General features: G+C 36.0%; 1 protein-coding gene across 2 annotated transcripts in view; it reads right to left on the reverse strand.

Moving 5' to 3' along the window:
• LOC5575382 (TWiK family of potassium channels protein 7) overlaps positions 1-17351 on the reverse strand; it is a 505115-nt gene that overhangs the window by 325390 nt on the left and 162374 nt on the right. Inside the window, exons 2-3 of one of the 2 annotated variants that reach the window (XM_021848514.1) lie at positions 5810-6289; positions 5527-5713 (exon numbers count right to left, since the gene is read on the reverse strand). The gene's annotated coding sequence lies outside the window, so the exon portion shown is untranslated. Of the gene's footprint in view, positions 1-5526; positions 6290-17351 lie in introns of both variants that reach the window. The other variant, XM_021848513.1, reaches the window with a different exon arrangement.

The raw sequence follows: 17351 nt of genomic DNA on the forward strand, positions 1-17351 counted from the left end.
GCCTGCTTCTCAGATTAGTGTTCTTATGAGCACTTCCACAATTATTAACTGAGAGCTTCCTTTGCCGATTGGCCATTTTTGCATGTGTATATCGTGTGGCAGGTACGTAGATACTCTATGCCCTGGGAATCGAGAAAATTTCCATTACCGTAATCCGGGGTATCATTGATCAGCGGGGTAACATTGATCGCAATGACCCATCTCATAAAAAGTTCGCATTATCAATTATTGATGGAACATTTCCAAATCATGATTGGTGCTTCTCTTTCTTATATTCATCAGCTGATAAAAGTGATGATTTTTGCGAAAATTGCGTTTACCTTATGCGTAAATTTATCAACTTTTCGAAACAATGATTTCAATGGTTAAGGATGACGCTACCAAACATTCATGTCTCTCATATGTTCTGTAAATGATATTAGCAAGAAAAATGCGGTTCTTGCTAAAAACGGCATCGCCGAAAACGAATTCGTTGTCAAAACTTTCATAAATATGTTCAATTAGGCAACATTACCGAATTACTCTTAAGAATGTAACTTTCACTTAGGAAATTGCCTACCTTTAGGCGTATTCCGTGGTTCGAGATGTTTTTAATTTTAAAATAACCCAAAAAGTAAATGACTTGTAAGCATTTGGCCTTCATATTCGGCTTCAGGGGCCATGATTTTAGTAGGTAACGACATTTTCAATATTACCGAACGTTGTTTACATAGGTGATCAATGTTACCCCATATCAGCTAAATCAAAAAATCACTTAAAACATTTTTTTAACATGCTTAAACCTTTCAAAAAACAAAATAAAGTATATAGTCACGAGCTATGGGTGGCAGTACTTGTTTTAAAAATATAAAATTTGCAACTATTGCATTTTCGAACCAAATATTTAAAAAATATTCAAAAAAAATAGTCAATGTTACCCCGGATTACGGTACGAAAAGATCCTCGACCAGCGGGATTCGAACCCACGACCCTCAGCATGGTCATGCTGAATTTCTTGGAACAGTATTCTATAAAATGTACACTAGCCTAGGACATGGTTATATGAAACATATAAATTCTTACTCCACTTTTTGGATTGCATTTGGGTTCCATGAAAACTGTGCAAAATTTCAGCTCGATTGGTTAAGCTATATTTTAACGCTAGCCGTTCAAAGTTTGTGAAAGTTTACTTTTGCAATGAAAAATGATAGGTCAAAAACCGCAAAGCAATCCGATGCTTGAGAAAATTAAGCATTAACTACCAGGAAATTTTGCCCAATTTTGTTATTATTGTTATTCCTTTACGTGTTAAACAACGTCACCTTGCCTACGGGTATTCAATGAATAACTCTTTTCACAAGCGTCAGGTTGTTTCGCGGTCTTCGGTAATATTCTTCATCGCAAAAATACCTATCGAGGTCTGTATTCAGAATTTTTATAGAGGTCAATAGGCGATCCATGGCGATTTTTCTTTGCAAAAGTAAATTTTTACTACGTAAATACCATACAAACTTTGAACGGCTGGCGCTAAAATATAGTTTCTCAAATCGAGCGCTAAAATATAGTTTCACAAATGCACATTCCAAATGAATGTCACAATTCTGATTTAATATACAGTTTTGAAATTCGCACCTTTTTTACTTGCTCCAATAAAAATGAAAATTAAATGCATAGAAAACTATGGCCCTTTTTCCATGTTTTTCCTGAAATACCAAATGTTTTGATTTTGTATAACATTTTAACGTTTACTGGCCTTGTTGTTTACTAATTTCACGAAGGAGGGAAAGAGAGAGACAGTTTTTGTGCAGAGCCCCATTGCTGACAAAATTTCAAGAGAACCAAAGTATTGCAATGCTCCAAACACCCCAGAGCTACAGCCAATTGATGGATTTTGGGAACATTGAAAGAGGGGAAATGATTCCAAAACTGCAAGTAAGGGCACTGCGCAAAACATTATACATGAAACCAAATGAAAAGATTGAGTGTTTGAATATAACATTGGTGATTTTTTTACGTGAATGTTTCGTCAATTTACTGTTTTCTGTCATAAAAATGGAATAAAAATAATTTTGGAAAAATTCTCCTAACGATTTCATTTCTGAGTATTGAAATATTGTATTACAGTATTCATGGAACGCTAGATAATTCCATTAAACAATACCCCAAGGAATCCCCAAAAAATGTTTTAATAAGAAAAAATCTGCAGGAATTCGGGAGAAACTGCTGAACGAAAGTATAAAAAATGGAGAAATCACTTGAAGAATCTAGAAAAAAATCAAGAAAATCATGGAATGATTGTTGAATAAATCCTTGGAGGAACTTCATCAGGAATTCAGAGAGATAGAGAGAGGAGATATTCTCAAAGGTTTTTTTTTCACTTTTTAAGCAAATTGAGGTATAACTGTATTTTTAAAGCTGAAAATATGGTTTTGTTCAGAATATTCTTCAAAAATTAAAACGTCTGTTTATTTGAATTAACAAAATGACAATAACGAATTGACAACAAAACTTTCAAGCTTGCGGTAAATTCCAATACAGTGGGATTCCGTTTTTGGCAACAAAGTTTAAATTTTCAGTTGCCAAAAACGGAACCGTGCCAAAATCGGAACCCATACTTCAAATTTCATTTTTCAACTATTGGTTTTGAAAACATCATTACAATATAAATACATCATTTTTATGGAATCATAAGGCGTTGAGACTTCGAAAAGGTTCACTTCGAAGCATTTTTCCGAAGGGTTATACTATGCTATGAATCTATAGCCCCGTAATGTTGAATTTGGCAAATGTTTTTCTGGTGGAGTTTTTACGCCTCAACGTCTTCAATTATTTTTAAGAAGCTTTATGTATTATATTTGTATAGAAGGGCCTTGTAAAACCGATAATCGCATAAATGACCTTTATTCAAGAACTGGACATTTTCTTAAAACTATGAAAGAACACGAAAAAAAAATTGTTTTCTTATAAAGACGTATTTACGAATTAAAAGGGCTGGGTATTGCAAAACGGCATTAGCTTTTTTTTTAATTGAACTAACATATAAAATCAGTTTACCTTTGGACTTTAGCGTAAAATTTAAAAAAATCGGTAAGTATAGAATTGCTCTTTCAATTTATGTTTCTGATAAAGAAAAGCATTTTATAATGAATGATTGACTGCAATCAAAAGGGCAAACATAAACATGAGATGATGCATAAATGTGACTTGTAATTCTGTAGATTTAATTTTTACTTTAAATAATTTTAATTTAGCTTGATACCTATAGGTTTTACACCTACCTTATGAAATCAACTGAAATTTACAGGATCTCGTTATGAAACCTCAAGAACCTTATATGGAATCTTCAGGTTGTCATAAGAAATCTACAGAAAAAAACGCTTGAGCTCTGAAGCATCTTGCGAAGCATCGGTAGGATCTCGCATAGAGTTCTCAGGATTTTGCTAGGAGTTAATATCTTGGAATTCCGCTGCGATGTTGCTGAAAATTTTCAAGTCTCCGATGAAAAAAACATTTTAAGTTTATTATTATTAGGCTACCACTAGCACACCTCAAATTCCTCTGGGAACCTTTTCAAAATCCCCAAGCTTTCGCCGGAAATATAAAAAATACTACTAGTAATCCTCATTATCCCGCTTAAAATTTACAGGACGCTCTAGAGTTTATTAGGAATCACCAGATTTTGGACATAATTCTCTATAACCAATTATACACTCTAAGGATCAAGAAGCCCTCAGTGTCCACTTGGACACACAAGAACCAAGAATCCCCTAAGGATTCTTCAGGGTACAGTTAGGAAACTCATAGACTCAGCTCGTAAGAAACATTTTGATGATTTTGAGACCCGTATTCTTGATTACAGAATTCTTGATCGTCTCTTAACAAATCTAACGCCTTACAGAGTCTATAGAAAAGAGGAAACGTAGCTTAAAATAGTTGATGCAGAAAGATCAATATACACACCAATACCACAGACAAATAGTTAAAACACTCAGTCGTATTTATTGCACGCTTCAACGATATTATTGAGAATAAATTGTAGTTTGGACTGTATTCGCATTTGTCATGTTATTCAATGAAATTTACTCAAAGTTAGGATACACGACATTTTGCTGTACATATTTGTATCTACTATTACGGTGTGTTTTTACATGCGCTATGTTTGTAAATATGACGAGGTTGGTGGTCTAATGGCTACCGCTTCTGCTCCATAAGCAGAAGGTCATGGGTTCAATCCCAGGCCCGTCCCTTTCCTCGTACTTTGTAACTTTGTTTCTATCTTCCATTCTTAATCTATCACACTCAAACTATTCGTTCATAGCACACGCTAGAACCAGGACGGACGATAAACCGTTTCCCTAACGCTTCCATTCTTCCACGCGCATGCCTTTCCTTACGCCTGATACATAGGCAGTCTGCTAACCACAAAAGCAAACCTATCTGCCATGCCTTTTCCCCAATCCATAAACTTCCGCATGAACTGGCGTAGATGCAGTCGAGCTCCACGGTCTACAGTGGGTCAGTAGAAGTGCAACATCATTTCCTTCCCCTTCCCCACATTGGTCTGCATTCTGACGTGGCAGGCACCATTGTCGCCTAAAAATATAAGATCACCGTACACTGAGGGTGTCTGTTAGTCCCAAGCAGTCATTCGGTTGGTTCCTTGTGTAAGTGCAGCTGTTCTGGCGATACTGGAGTAGCATCGACGGGCGGCTAATCAAGCTTCAAGCTTCAAGCGCTATGTTTGTAAATATATAATAATAAAGACAGTGAGCAAAAAGATGAGACAAGATTTATGATTGTAACTCTGTGTGAGTCATAGATTTTGTGTTGATTTATGTCGGTGCTGGTGCTTTGTTCAAACAAGCTGTTTCAAATCTGAAGAAAAGTGTTTTTTATTGTATTACCTACAGGCAGACTCAAGTGGGCTGGTCACTCAATATGAATGCCTAAGAAAAGAGTCTTTAGTTGAGATACTGGTGGAGATTATTGGCCTCATGAAACGTTGTCAATATATGACCAATGACCATTCTGAAGCAAATAAGCGCGTACGTGAATCGTTAGTAGTTGGTGAGATTTGGGGAAATATCGACGAAAATGGAGCTCTGGAATGTAATCGGTATGGAGGTGACATGCTATTCAAATGACTAAGGCAACAGACACGATAATATTTACAAAAAAATACAAATTTTAATGGTATTGAAAAATGTTGCCAAAAACGGATCCATTTTGTTGCCAAAATCGGGGGGTGCCAAAATCGGAGCATGCCAAAAACGGAGCATGCCAAAAACGGAATCCCACTGTAATTAAGAAATTGTTTGCTGAAAAAGTATAAACTGGTCACGCAATTCAAAGTTCAACTATACGACACCATTTCATGGCACAAATCATCTCAGAAGTGCATAATAAATCCATTATCTACCATCCAAAATCAAGTCTCTAAATTCAATTGATCTTGAGTGATTGTAAATCACGTGGCATCGCATTCAAAAATCTTGGCAAGTGACATGAAAACAAACATAAGACAAGCGAAAATAAACTAGCACTTACCTGTAGGAAAATACTGGGTCTTCGGGAAGAAGACGCGATGATGGCAGGAATCTCGCGTATGGAAACGGTAACAGTTTCAGCAACAAAAAAATCAAATTGACAAAATTGAATTTACGACATTCTTAGCACGCCCAGCACCGATTCCGTATACTGATATTGTTCACTGTTGCTTAGGTTTCTTTTTCTTCTGTAGCAATATGATAAATTTATTTTCGCTTACGCCTATGAAATTTTGATCGTGTCGCAAGATGCCCCGGTCTTTTGCACAAGCATCACCGCCTACCTCACGCACTGATGAAAGATTTGCGATTTGCACAAGTCGATGATGTAACACACGCGCAACCAAAGATTTAGGAACAACAACAAACCATGTGGAAAATTTCTTTTTATCGCCCTCAAGTACAGGAAGAGGAACAATCACTCTTTGCTAGCAACGGCAAACACACCGCATTAGAACGTGCTCAAATTTCTTTTTCTTCCACTTGACGAGCTTCCGATCCACGAGCTGTCACCGACTAGAGATGTTTCCTCCTGTTTCCGGAGCAGAACCTCTCGAGCACATCAAAACATACCCCGAGTACGCGGAAGCAGATTACAGAGAAATTCAAAATTGTGTATAATCCTCCTATCACGTCAATATCGACAGTTTTCTCTTCTTTTCTGCATCTCATGAATTATAATGACGCTATCCTGGCTGGCAGATCTATCGCCATCATCATCATTGACATAAAATTACACAACATTCCAGTTTTTTTTCGCAAATCTGAAACGAGATGAGAAACGCAAGAGAAAAAATGAGTCACACAAAGGCTATATTAATTTTGAAAGTAAATTGAGTTGCGATAAGCATCGCACAGTGGCTGCAAAGTGTATAAATTACACCCAAGTAATTGAACATATACATCATGCAAACTATGTTTCTAGATCAAACACAAACAAAGTTCCAATTTTCGCTTTGATTACATTGCAGAGGGGTAAGTATTGAGATTGTTTTTAGGTACAGTTTTTTGATTGCATTTTAGTTTTTGAACAACTGATATTTTAAAACATGGCACCAACTTCATGGAAATATTGAGGGGGCAAAGTGTTTATTAGTCGAAATTATGATAATTGTTTATATTGTTTATATTGTGTGACCATGATATACCTTTGCAATTGTTACTATTTGAGAAACTGAACAATTTTAAACTTGTACCCAAATAGGACCTCAATTAACAAAGTAGCATTAATTCACTATTATATTTCAGCCATTCATTTGAATTATGTTTAGATTTTACATTCACTACCATTTGAAGAAATTTAAAGGATTTTGTATATTGTAAGTTTTGCAAAAAGCAGCTACGTAATTTTGTGATACATTGTGCAAGAAAATATGTTTTGTTCTTCACATTTTTATAATAGTTTGATCAAGTTACTAGTAGAATTTAAATCAAACCCATAAAAAAGTCTGAAAGTTCAATAATTTTTAAAGGTGCAAAAAGTGCTTCGCCCCGCTGTACCAATATGAACTAGCTGTTGTAATACCAGGAAGAAATTCATGCAGAAGATTCAAAATAAAATTTTTAAAATGATGGTGAAGCTTCCTCCCTGGTATACTGCCGTGAATCGCAAGTCAGTCCCATCTGCATTTTCATCAAAATTGAGTTGAGTTCAGTTTTCAACATATTTTCCCGTGCTCTTTCAGCTGCCCTAATGGGATAATAAGATTTGTTCGGAAAAAGTAGGAAAAAACGACAAGTAAAATTGTCCCTTAATGAAAAGTTACCGCATATCAGTCCCATTACAGATTCCTGCATCGTGTAACACAAAAATGAACCGTGTTTTGTTCATCTTTATATTTTTCTCAGAAAGATATCATAGTGACAAGCAAATTGTGAAAGTTTAATTATGATTTGAAAACGTTTCAATCCTCTGGAATTTTTTGAATATTCGTATGAAAAATGAGTTTGGAAACTTCACACCCCATTTTCTCAATGCCTACTTTTTACAGATGGGACTGACTTGTGATTCACGGCAGTATAGTACCAATGAGTTACATAGACTATCCAATGCTGAAACATTGGAACCTATGTCGAATGAAATCTACCTATCTGTCTATCTATCTAGGCAAAGTGTACCAGTTATGGACATAGTGGTTCCCTATTTCGCCATACGCGATTACTTTAATGTCTTCAAATTTTGAAAAATGTTGTGTGTTGTAGTAGTTAGATCTAAGATATAACTTGACGTTAAAGCATTCAAAAAGATTTGAAATGTGAAAGTTATCAAAATTTCACTTATGACCAAATAGGGAACCACTATGGCCATAACTGGTACACTTTCCCTATATAAATAAAAATGGAATGGCGTTTGTATGTCACGAAATGGCTTTAAAACGGGTCAATGGATTGACGTAAGCCTTTCACTGCAAGCACTCGACAAGGGATGCGACGTGTTCGTGCGATGAAAAAGCTCGGAAAAGTCGCCGGAATAATCGGGAAATCTGGAGAAGACTAGAGTGTCATTTTGTATGGGGGATTGCATGAACAGCCTACTTGATGCAAGACGCATACATGAGTATAATAGGAAACTAGAATTATAAAAATTTATACCGGGATTCCTAAAAAAAGTTCCAAAAAATCCTTCCTTAATAAGTGGTATGATATATCGAGAGAATTTATTTTTATTTCTACGTATTCCAGGAGACTTACCGTAATAACGAGTATACCGCAGAAATACTAAGAACTCCATCATCGAGATTCCATTCAACATACTGTTAAAAATCACAGTACTTTTTTTCTGTTCGGAACATAAACCACTGCGACCAATATTTGATCTATTGTAGGGTAGGTGTACCAGTTATGGCCATAGTAATTCCCTATTTCGCTATACGTGATAACTTAAATGTCTCTACATTTTGAAAAGTTTTGAATATATATTGATGTTAAAACATTCAAAAAGATAAAAATGTGAAAATTATAGAAACATTGCATATGGCCAAATAGGGAATCACTATGGCCATAACTGGTACACTTACCCTACATACTACATGTTCAAATGAGTTTTATTCATACCAAAAGTGTAATAATGTAATATGGATATTGTGTTTGAGTGGATTCTACGAGTAGTAAAGTTAAGCCATTTTTTTCATACCACCCACTTTCTCTCAAAATGTTGCAAAATAATTTGAAGCTAGTATGGTTCTATATTGAAAAATAAAAGCTTATCAGTCTTTATACGAATTTTCAACTACAAATCGTGAACTATGTTTAAGGCTCTCTTTTTATACTTTCTCTTTAGTCAATAACTAAGTCACATTAACCTCTTCTGTTGCGTTTTTTGTATGAAACGCTAGACAAGGAAATTGCCTTTCGATCTGTAGTGAAAAACTTGCCAAAAGCTTAACAATTGCACTGTTATAATCGAAAGAGAGCGAGAGAGGAGATAATCTCTCATTTGTACAAAGGTCCTTTAGTAATGTTTCGCGAGAATTAAAGTTTTTTAATTTTACGGTCAAACCTTCATGCCAAACACTGTCGAATGCTTTTTCTATGTCTAGAAGAGCAAGACCAGTAGAATAGCCTTCAGATTTGTTGAAACAGATCAAATTTGTTACTCGTAAAAGTTGATGAGTGGTCGAATGTTCATGGAGCAAACCGAACTGTTCATTGACAAAAAATGAATTTTCGTTGATGTGGACCATCATTCTGTTCCATCAAATAACCTTTTCAAAAAGTTTACTGATGGAGGAAGGCAAACTGATTGGACGATAGCTAGAAGCTTCTGCAGGATTTTTGTCTAGTTAAAACTGGTACAACCTTAGCATTTTTCGGTGGTAGGTCATTTGGCATAAAGTCGAGTGTTTGATCCGTTGAATCTGTTGCATGCTCCTTTGAGGGCGAGCGACGGAATCCGGATCAATTGTGTCCGGATCGCGTTTTTCGGAAGAAAAAATGAAAACAAAGTGCGGGTGAAAAAAAAAAGAATCCACGCGTCAGTAGTGTTTGATCCGTTGAATCTGTTGCATGCTCCTTTGAGGGCGAGCGACGGAATCCGGATCAATTGTGTCCGGATCGCGTTTTTCGGAAGAAAAAACGAAAACAAAGTGCGGGTGAAAAAAAAAGAATCGACGCGTCAGTAGTGTTTGATCCGTTGAATCTGTTGCATGCTCCTTTGAGGATGAGCGACGGAATTAAGATCGTGTCCGGTTCGCTTAGTAATCGCACTATCGGCATCGATCATTCGTGTAGAGTTCTGTTTGATCTTTCGACCTTGACACTTGCTCCTACGGGGGCGAGCGACGAGGGCAGGATCAAACATGTCGCGCGTCGGTCTAGTAAATGAAAAAGTGGCGTGATCGGTTAGTTCGTTTAGAGTAAGTGAAAAGTGCCGCGATCGGTTAGTTCTGTTTGATCTATCGACCTTGACGCTTGCTCCTACGGGGGCGAGCGACGGAGGCAGGATCAAACATGTCGCGCGTCGGTCTAGTATGTGAAAAAGTGGCGTGATCGGTTAGTTCTTTTTGATCCTTTAACCTTGACGCTTGCTGCTGGGCAGTGCGTCAAGAAAGCCAAGTTTTTTTTTCTTTTCGGTTCGCGCGCCTATTTTTTTCTGCTTTTATAAAGCCGAGCAAACGAGTGAGGCTGAGAGTGGATTGTGGCTGCACAGTGAAGGATAAAGGATCAATTGGTGAGCTCGTTTCATGCTACTATTTCTAATCTATAAAATATGTATGACTGCACATTTAATCATTACAATTGTGGGACGTAAATATGAATTTTCAACAAACTATGAATTGTTCGTCACTGTGAGTGACGACACAAACTCTGATTCATGAATTATTTATGTTTCACATTTTTTTTTTAATTTTCACCCCTTTTTACCTTGATTTTTGTAATTAAAAAAAAAACTTTAAATGGTTCGACACTACAAGTGTAGACTTGCAAAAGGTTCACTTTATTCAACAAACTTTGGATGGTTCGCCACTGTAAGTGTCGGCATAAGAATAAGAGTGTTTTATGATGTTCCAATCAATCGAGTTTTTTGTTTCTTTTCAAATCAGTAAAATATAATAACACATGCTTTCGTCCTGACAGCTGTAGGAATGTTACATTTAGGTATTTGTTCAACGAACTTTGAATGGTTCGTCACCTCAAGTGTCGGCATAATTTTCCACTACATAGAAATTGTTCATATCAAATGAAAATATTATGTTTACAAATAAGCATGTATATATCTCACAAATCATTATTTATCATGGTCTAATCGCTTATCAAAGTGAATCCTGTGACCCAACGATCCTTCCCATTAACAAAAATCCCTCCCAGTAACCTTTGTGGAGATGCAGAGGCAAACACGGTCTCCAAATAGCAAAGGTTACACACTAACATTCCTTCCCCAAATCCCACCTGACTGCAAGGACGTGGCCGGCGCCGTTATTGACCCTGTATAAATAGAGGCACTGAATTATGCACATTGAAGAAGATTATGGCCAATCCCAGCCGAACTTCTAGTTGATTCTTTGTGCATTTTCACTGACTTCGGTCAATCACGGAATAGCAACCATTGATATGTGTAGTCAGTCTAAGCTAAGCTAAGCTAAGCTAAGGTAGGTCATTTGGCATAAAGTCGTTTGGCATAAAGCCGTTTATCATAACGTCGTTTGGCATAATGGTCATTTGGCATAAAGTCGTTTGGCATAATGGTCGTTTGGCATAAAGGTTGTTTGGCATAATAGTCGTTTGGCATAATAGTCGTTTGGCATAATAGTCGTTTGGCATAATAGTCGTTTGGCATAATAGTCGTTTGGCATAATAGTCGTTTGGCATAATAAACCAATAATTTCTCAATTTTTCGTTTTTACGTTTCTATTGAATCTTTCTGATGACATCAGGCTTGTTTTGGAGTCAATTGATACAAAATGACACTTTATTCAACAATCATTCGCTCTTGAATAAATTTAAGCACACAGATAAAAATATTTAAATTTCAATGTAGCGTAAACAGAAGAGTATAGTAAAAGTAAATCAAATTCATCTATTGTTACAGCATCACGTTTTATTTTCAACTTAAGATGCTTGAATGTTACATGATCGTGTAAATCTAAAGTGCATCCGATTGAAAAATTAACCGATTAGTCGTTGACAATTCAGTTTATTTTGATACTCCAAATATGTGCATGAAAAACTGAAATTTACTACATATTTTAGCTGTGCATATGAGGAAAGTTATTGACAATAGTATTTTATTATTTATCCAGAAACTACCCTTCTTTCAAATATTAATTCTTCTTTTGAGTTTCGCTATTGGAACAATTTTTTGCACTGAAGATTATACATATTTAGCACAAATTTACCCTTCTTTTAATTGTTCTTTTTTTTTTCTAAATATGATGTTACCATAATTATAGGTATGTAAACTGTTGATTTAAATTTCAATAAATTTCTCTTTCTTTTATGCATAGGCTGTTCTTTGGAGCTATATTTTTAAAGCATTTTTTTGTTTCCGACTGACGAAAGGTCGGCACTCGATAACATTGATCTCCTCAAATTATCAGCGAAAAGAGAAATCGATTACTGCTGTTACTTCGATGGGTTGTGCTACTTTTCCTCGAATGTCGTTTCCTCGAACGCCAGTTCCCCGAATATCCCGTTTCCCTGACAATCCAACTTCCCCGATAAAGTTTTTAGCACTCATAATTGTCGTAAATTTCAGGGTGGTAAACGAACTAACCATCTGATATGCACCCTTCTTTATTTAATTGGCGGTTCTTCCGAGTTTTACCGTCCTCAGCATTTTTGCCAACATGTGTATAGCCGAGAATAACAGAATACTTCCTTCTTTTGACTGTTTATCGTTCTTTCTCGTCACCACTTTTCGGGGAAACCAGTCATTTGGAGAAATGGCATTCGGGGTTCTTCTATTGGTTTTATTATAAATTTTGCCTTCTTTTAAAAATAGGCTGTTCTTTATATGTATACTGTTTTAAATTTTTTTTATTTAGTAAAGCTAAATGTTAATCATTTTTATATTTTGCTGTTTTATCAATGCCGGATGTGCCGGAATGATAATTACTTTAGAACCTGCCAATATTCAACATATACTTTTTTGGGGCAAACGCGTGATATCCTTCCGAGATATGCTTGAAAAAATATTATTTCAATCACAAATTTTCCCTTCTCTCGATAATAGTCAGAATTATATATTAGAATTTATATTAAACCGTTGAAAAGTTTTGCCACAAATATTTTCTTTCAAAGATGTGTTGTTCATTTGAGCTATGCTGTGAAAAGATTTTTTTGCGTTAGAGGCTTAAACATTTTTATCGAAAAATAATCTGCTCTCGTATATAGGCTATTTTTGCGATAAGTCGCATTGATAGATCTTTAGATTAGAGCTTTTTATATTTTGCAAAAAAAAATCCATTCTCAAGAAATTTTCATCGAGTGTTACGTCCAAACTGGGACAGAGCTTGATCTGCAGCGAAATATTCTATGAGCGTTCCCTTGATGAATAACTGCGAACATTCTTTGCCAATTTACTGTTTTCAAATATGTCACAACAAGCTCAAAGATACTCTATGTTCTGAGATGTAGAGACCCAACACGAGTTTTATTTAGTAATGCTCTCTAATGTCACAACAATTTTTGAAATTTTTAGCTTGGAAAATCTCTGAACGAACACCACGGTTGTTTAGAATCTATCAATTTTTTTTTTGCTCTGGGCTCGGTGGTGTTGATCTCAGTAAAAACGGCCATTATGCCAAACGACCATTGTGCCAAACGACTTTATGCCAAACGGCTTTATGCCAAACGACCTAATGCCAAACGACTTTATGCCAAACGGGGTACAATCGCATTTTTCCATTTGTCAGGAAAACATGCTAATCGGAAAACATTTGTTAAATATATCAACTAAAAATAATAAGCTACTTTCTGGAATTTTCAAAAATGTTCTCCTGATTGAGAATATTTTCGAAGTCCTGAGTAACTTGATTTTCAATTGGACTAGTAAGTCCTAAATTAAAATTGCGCGCGCTTTCAAACTGCATAGCAAGTTTTTGAGCTTTATTGCAATTAGTTAGTAATAATTTGTTCTTTCTTTCAATGCCGGTATTGACTCCTGAGATTTTTTTTTTTCAAAATTTTAGATAATTTTCAAAAGGGCTTAGAGCCAGGAAAAAACGGTAAAACGTGGTTTCCAAGAGTTAACAATTTGATCTATCAACAAGGCTGTGCTATGAAAATTGAAATATTCGGAAACATTGCATTTGCCTTATGATTCATCGAAATTACATCAAATCATTAAAAGTGGGTATCAGTACAAGTCGTTTTTCGTTTCAATTTTGGATTTAAAATTTACTGAACATCAATTATCCAAATGTTCACATGTTCATTTGAACACATATTTTGACTTTCTCTCATAGCAGCTTCACTGTTCGTCTGCTTTATTGCTATCCAATTTCGGTTGCTTTTCCAGCAAGTAAATGTAATCACTAGGTAAACAACTGCCGGATGATCGGCCAGGATTAACCATGAAAAATATGCTGAATTAGGGGAGTTGTACAACCGTCCATCAATATAGAGGACGTCTTTCAGAATACCAAACGAATTGAATGCAAACAACTAGAGATGGTCGGGTCTCGGGTTTTCAAACCCGAAACCCGACCCGAACCCGAACCCGACGGGTTCGGGTCGGGTTCGGGTTTGAAAATTTTTATTTTTTCGGGTTCGGGTTCGGGTCGGGTTTGAAGGCTAAACAATTATCGGGTACGGGTCGGGTTCGGGCTTCAAAACTTTCGGGTTTAGGTCGGGTTTGATGAGAATTGTTCACAAAGTAACAACCAGCAAGCTTCCCTGTGCATCAGAAACGATGAATTTATCATCTTTTCGAACTCGGGTTCCATTCGGGTTTTTCTTAGAAAACTTTTTCGGGTTTCGGGTCGGGTTCGGGTTTGAACAGGAAAAATTTTTCGGGTTCGGGTCGGGTCCGGGTTTGCTTCTCAATTTTTGTCTCGGGTTCGGGTCGGGTCCGGGTTTGAAGGAATAAAATAATTCGGGTACGGGTCGGGTTCGGGTTTGAAAAATGTGAAACCCGACCATCTCTACAAACAACATGCAAATGATAGGCCTTCCTACTCGATCAATCCCACAGAAGATGGCATTATGCAAAGTATGAAGCAGCGTAGACGGTTTGATTAAGACGTATATTTTGATGACCACCGAACGGTAGTTTTGCCGAAAAAAATTTTACAAGCAAAAACAATAATTGCTTCAATTTCAATGATGGATGAGGAGGGCGATTACAATATTGATCGGATCCGTGCAGTGACGGTTATGCTTAAGGATACTTACTCACTGGGGGCGCAATTGAAGCTTAGGTACATCCGATTCGCAAGGGTCGCACTTAATATTCCTTTTCGGTGTCCAATTTCATTGAGCAGTTGAAGCTATTGACGAATAATTCTCAAAAAATAACTTGTGATTACCTATAACTTGGTTCAACAGTTGATTGAATTTATTCACATGCTGTAACACTTTTATGGAAAAAAACTAGTTGTCACCCGACAAACTTTGTTGTGCCTACTGAGTTTTTTTATTTGACCCAAACAAGATTCAATGAAAGCCGATAATTTTCAGACTACAGTCGCTTCTCAACATCTCGATATCGAAGGGAGATATCGAGAAATCATTAACTTTCTATGGGTGATAAATGACGATTTGAATTGGTTGATATAAATATAAGCTGGGGATAAAACAATTTTATAAGGAACTTAGTAAAGATTGATGCCACCTAAGACAAGACCTATCAGGAAATAGTGCAAAAATGAAAAAAAATTCCTGTCAAAAAGACCACTTCTCATTGGTTGTTTTGACAAAGACCTACTTTCACATCGTTGAGTTGAAGTTTTCACACAAAGTTTTACTATTTTTCATGAAATCTTCTTCTTGTTTCTGGTGTTACTTCCCAACCAGAGAATGGGACAGAGCCTGATTCTCAGCTTAGTGTTCATATTAGCACTTCCACAGTTATCATTTAAAAGATTTCTTTGACTATTGACCATTTTGCATGTGTAATCTTGTGTTTTCGATAAGGTCTCATATCCATTTTTTGTATTCTTAGAGAGTAATGCCAACCCCGAATAGAATGTGGAGAGAAACGCGCCATGGACCCTTTTCTATGAAATTCTCGATAATCAAAACTTTCTGAAATACCTCGTTATCTAGATTTAATGTTGGAAAACCATCTTCGACAAAGTTGTTCAGAAGATCGAGGCCTGACATGCGGTGGTCATTCAGGTGTGGAATTCCGCCACCTGGCGGCGCTAGTGTGCATGAAAGTTTTGTTTCGTAAATATCTCAGGGGCATGACTACTTAAAATAAGCGCCTTCTTCAAAGTTGTTCAGTTACTCAAAGGCTATAATTATTCTAGGCAACAGATTATCTCGGGAGCTTGATCTCATAGAAAAAAATACGTCTTCGGCCAGGTTATTCAGTAGCTCGTGGGCTACCATTATTCTAGCTAACAGATTTGAGATTTTGCCGCCAGGTGGCACTAGTGTACATGAATCTTTTATTTTGCAGATATCTCAGAATTTTGACCACTTAAAAAGATGACGTCTTCGTCAAAGTTGTTCAATAAGCCTAGGGCAATCGAGCTAGTTGATTTTGAATTTTGCCACCAGATGACGTCAATGAGCATGAAACATTTGTTTTGCAAACATCACTTAAAACGATGACGTCTTAGGCAGAGTTGTTCAGTAGTTTAAAAGATATATTTATTTATTTCTTGAAATTCTAGGTCGTCTAAAATAATGAACCTACCTACTGAACAATTTTGCCCAAGATGACATCTCTCTAAGTGGTGAGGCTCCTGAGATGCCTGCAAAAAACTATCATGATCACTAGCGTCACCTGGTGGCAAAAAAGTGATTTTTTTGTTTCAAATAATTGAGCCAATAACCCGTATAGGCCTGAGTGAAAAAAAATAAACGAAAACTCTCACCGCTCAGCAAATACTTAACGGATTTCAATTGCTTTTTTGTCGGTATACTCGTACATATACCTAGTTTCTAAAAGTGGACAGGAAATCTTGGGATTGTTCCTGTGGCCGGAGTTATTCCGGTGGGTCACTGGGTCAGGTCAGGTGAAAAGGGTGTTGTGCTTTTCTGCCACTGACGGATTTCATGTCAAATCGGTCAGTCACAGAACTCGACCATCTTCGATTTGGATTAAATGTTGGACATGTTTTTGGTATGGTAGAATAAGTGTTTTCCATAGAAAAATTGATCATTTTGACTCAAGTGTAACTTTTGAAAATGGCCTATAAATTTTTGCATGCAACTTATTAGAAAAATTCTAACTTCGAAACTGTTGATTTTAGAGAAATCTGTTCTATGAAGAAGTTGTAGTCAACCGTTTGGACTATAAGATAAAATATACACTGAAAAAATATATTATTTATTTTCATTAAAATTTCAAAAATAAAACTTGAATTTTCAATTACACAAAAACCCCATTTTTAAGATTTTTCAAATGTTCACCATAGAATCTTGATAGTAAAAAAAGGTTTGGGACAAAGTTTCATGATGGAGAAATTTTTAATAAAAAAGTTTTTCTAAGAACAACTTTTGGTCGATTTTCAAAATTTTGATTTTTTGTCAAAATAAATACTTTCTGATGATACAATAAGCATCTTGAAATGATTCTAAGCCATAATGATTATGTGAATAATTTCTATAGAAGTAGCCATTTTCGAATTATATCGAGTTTAATGCAAAAAAAATTGTTTAAATATTAAAATAGGCCATTTTCATAAGTTATTCGTGTTTCTACATTAAAATAAT

This window comes from Aedes aegypti, chromosome 3, assembly GCF_002204515.2.
Source record: "Aedes aegypti strain LVP_AGWG chromosome 3, AaegL5.0 Primary Assembly, whole genome shotgun sequence".
NCBI lineage: Eukaryota > Metazoa > Arthropoda > Insecta > Diptera > Culicidae > Aedes > Aedes aegypti.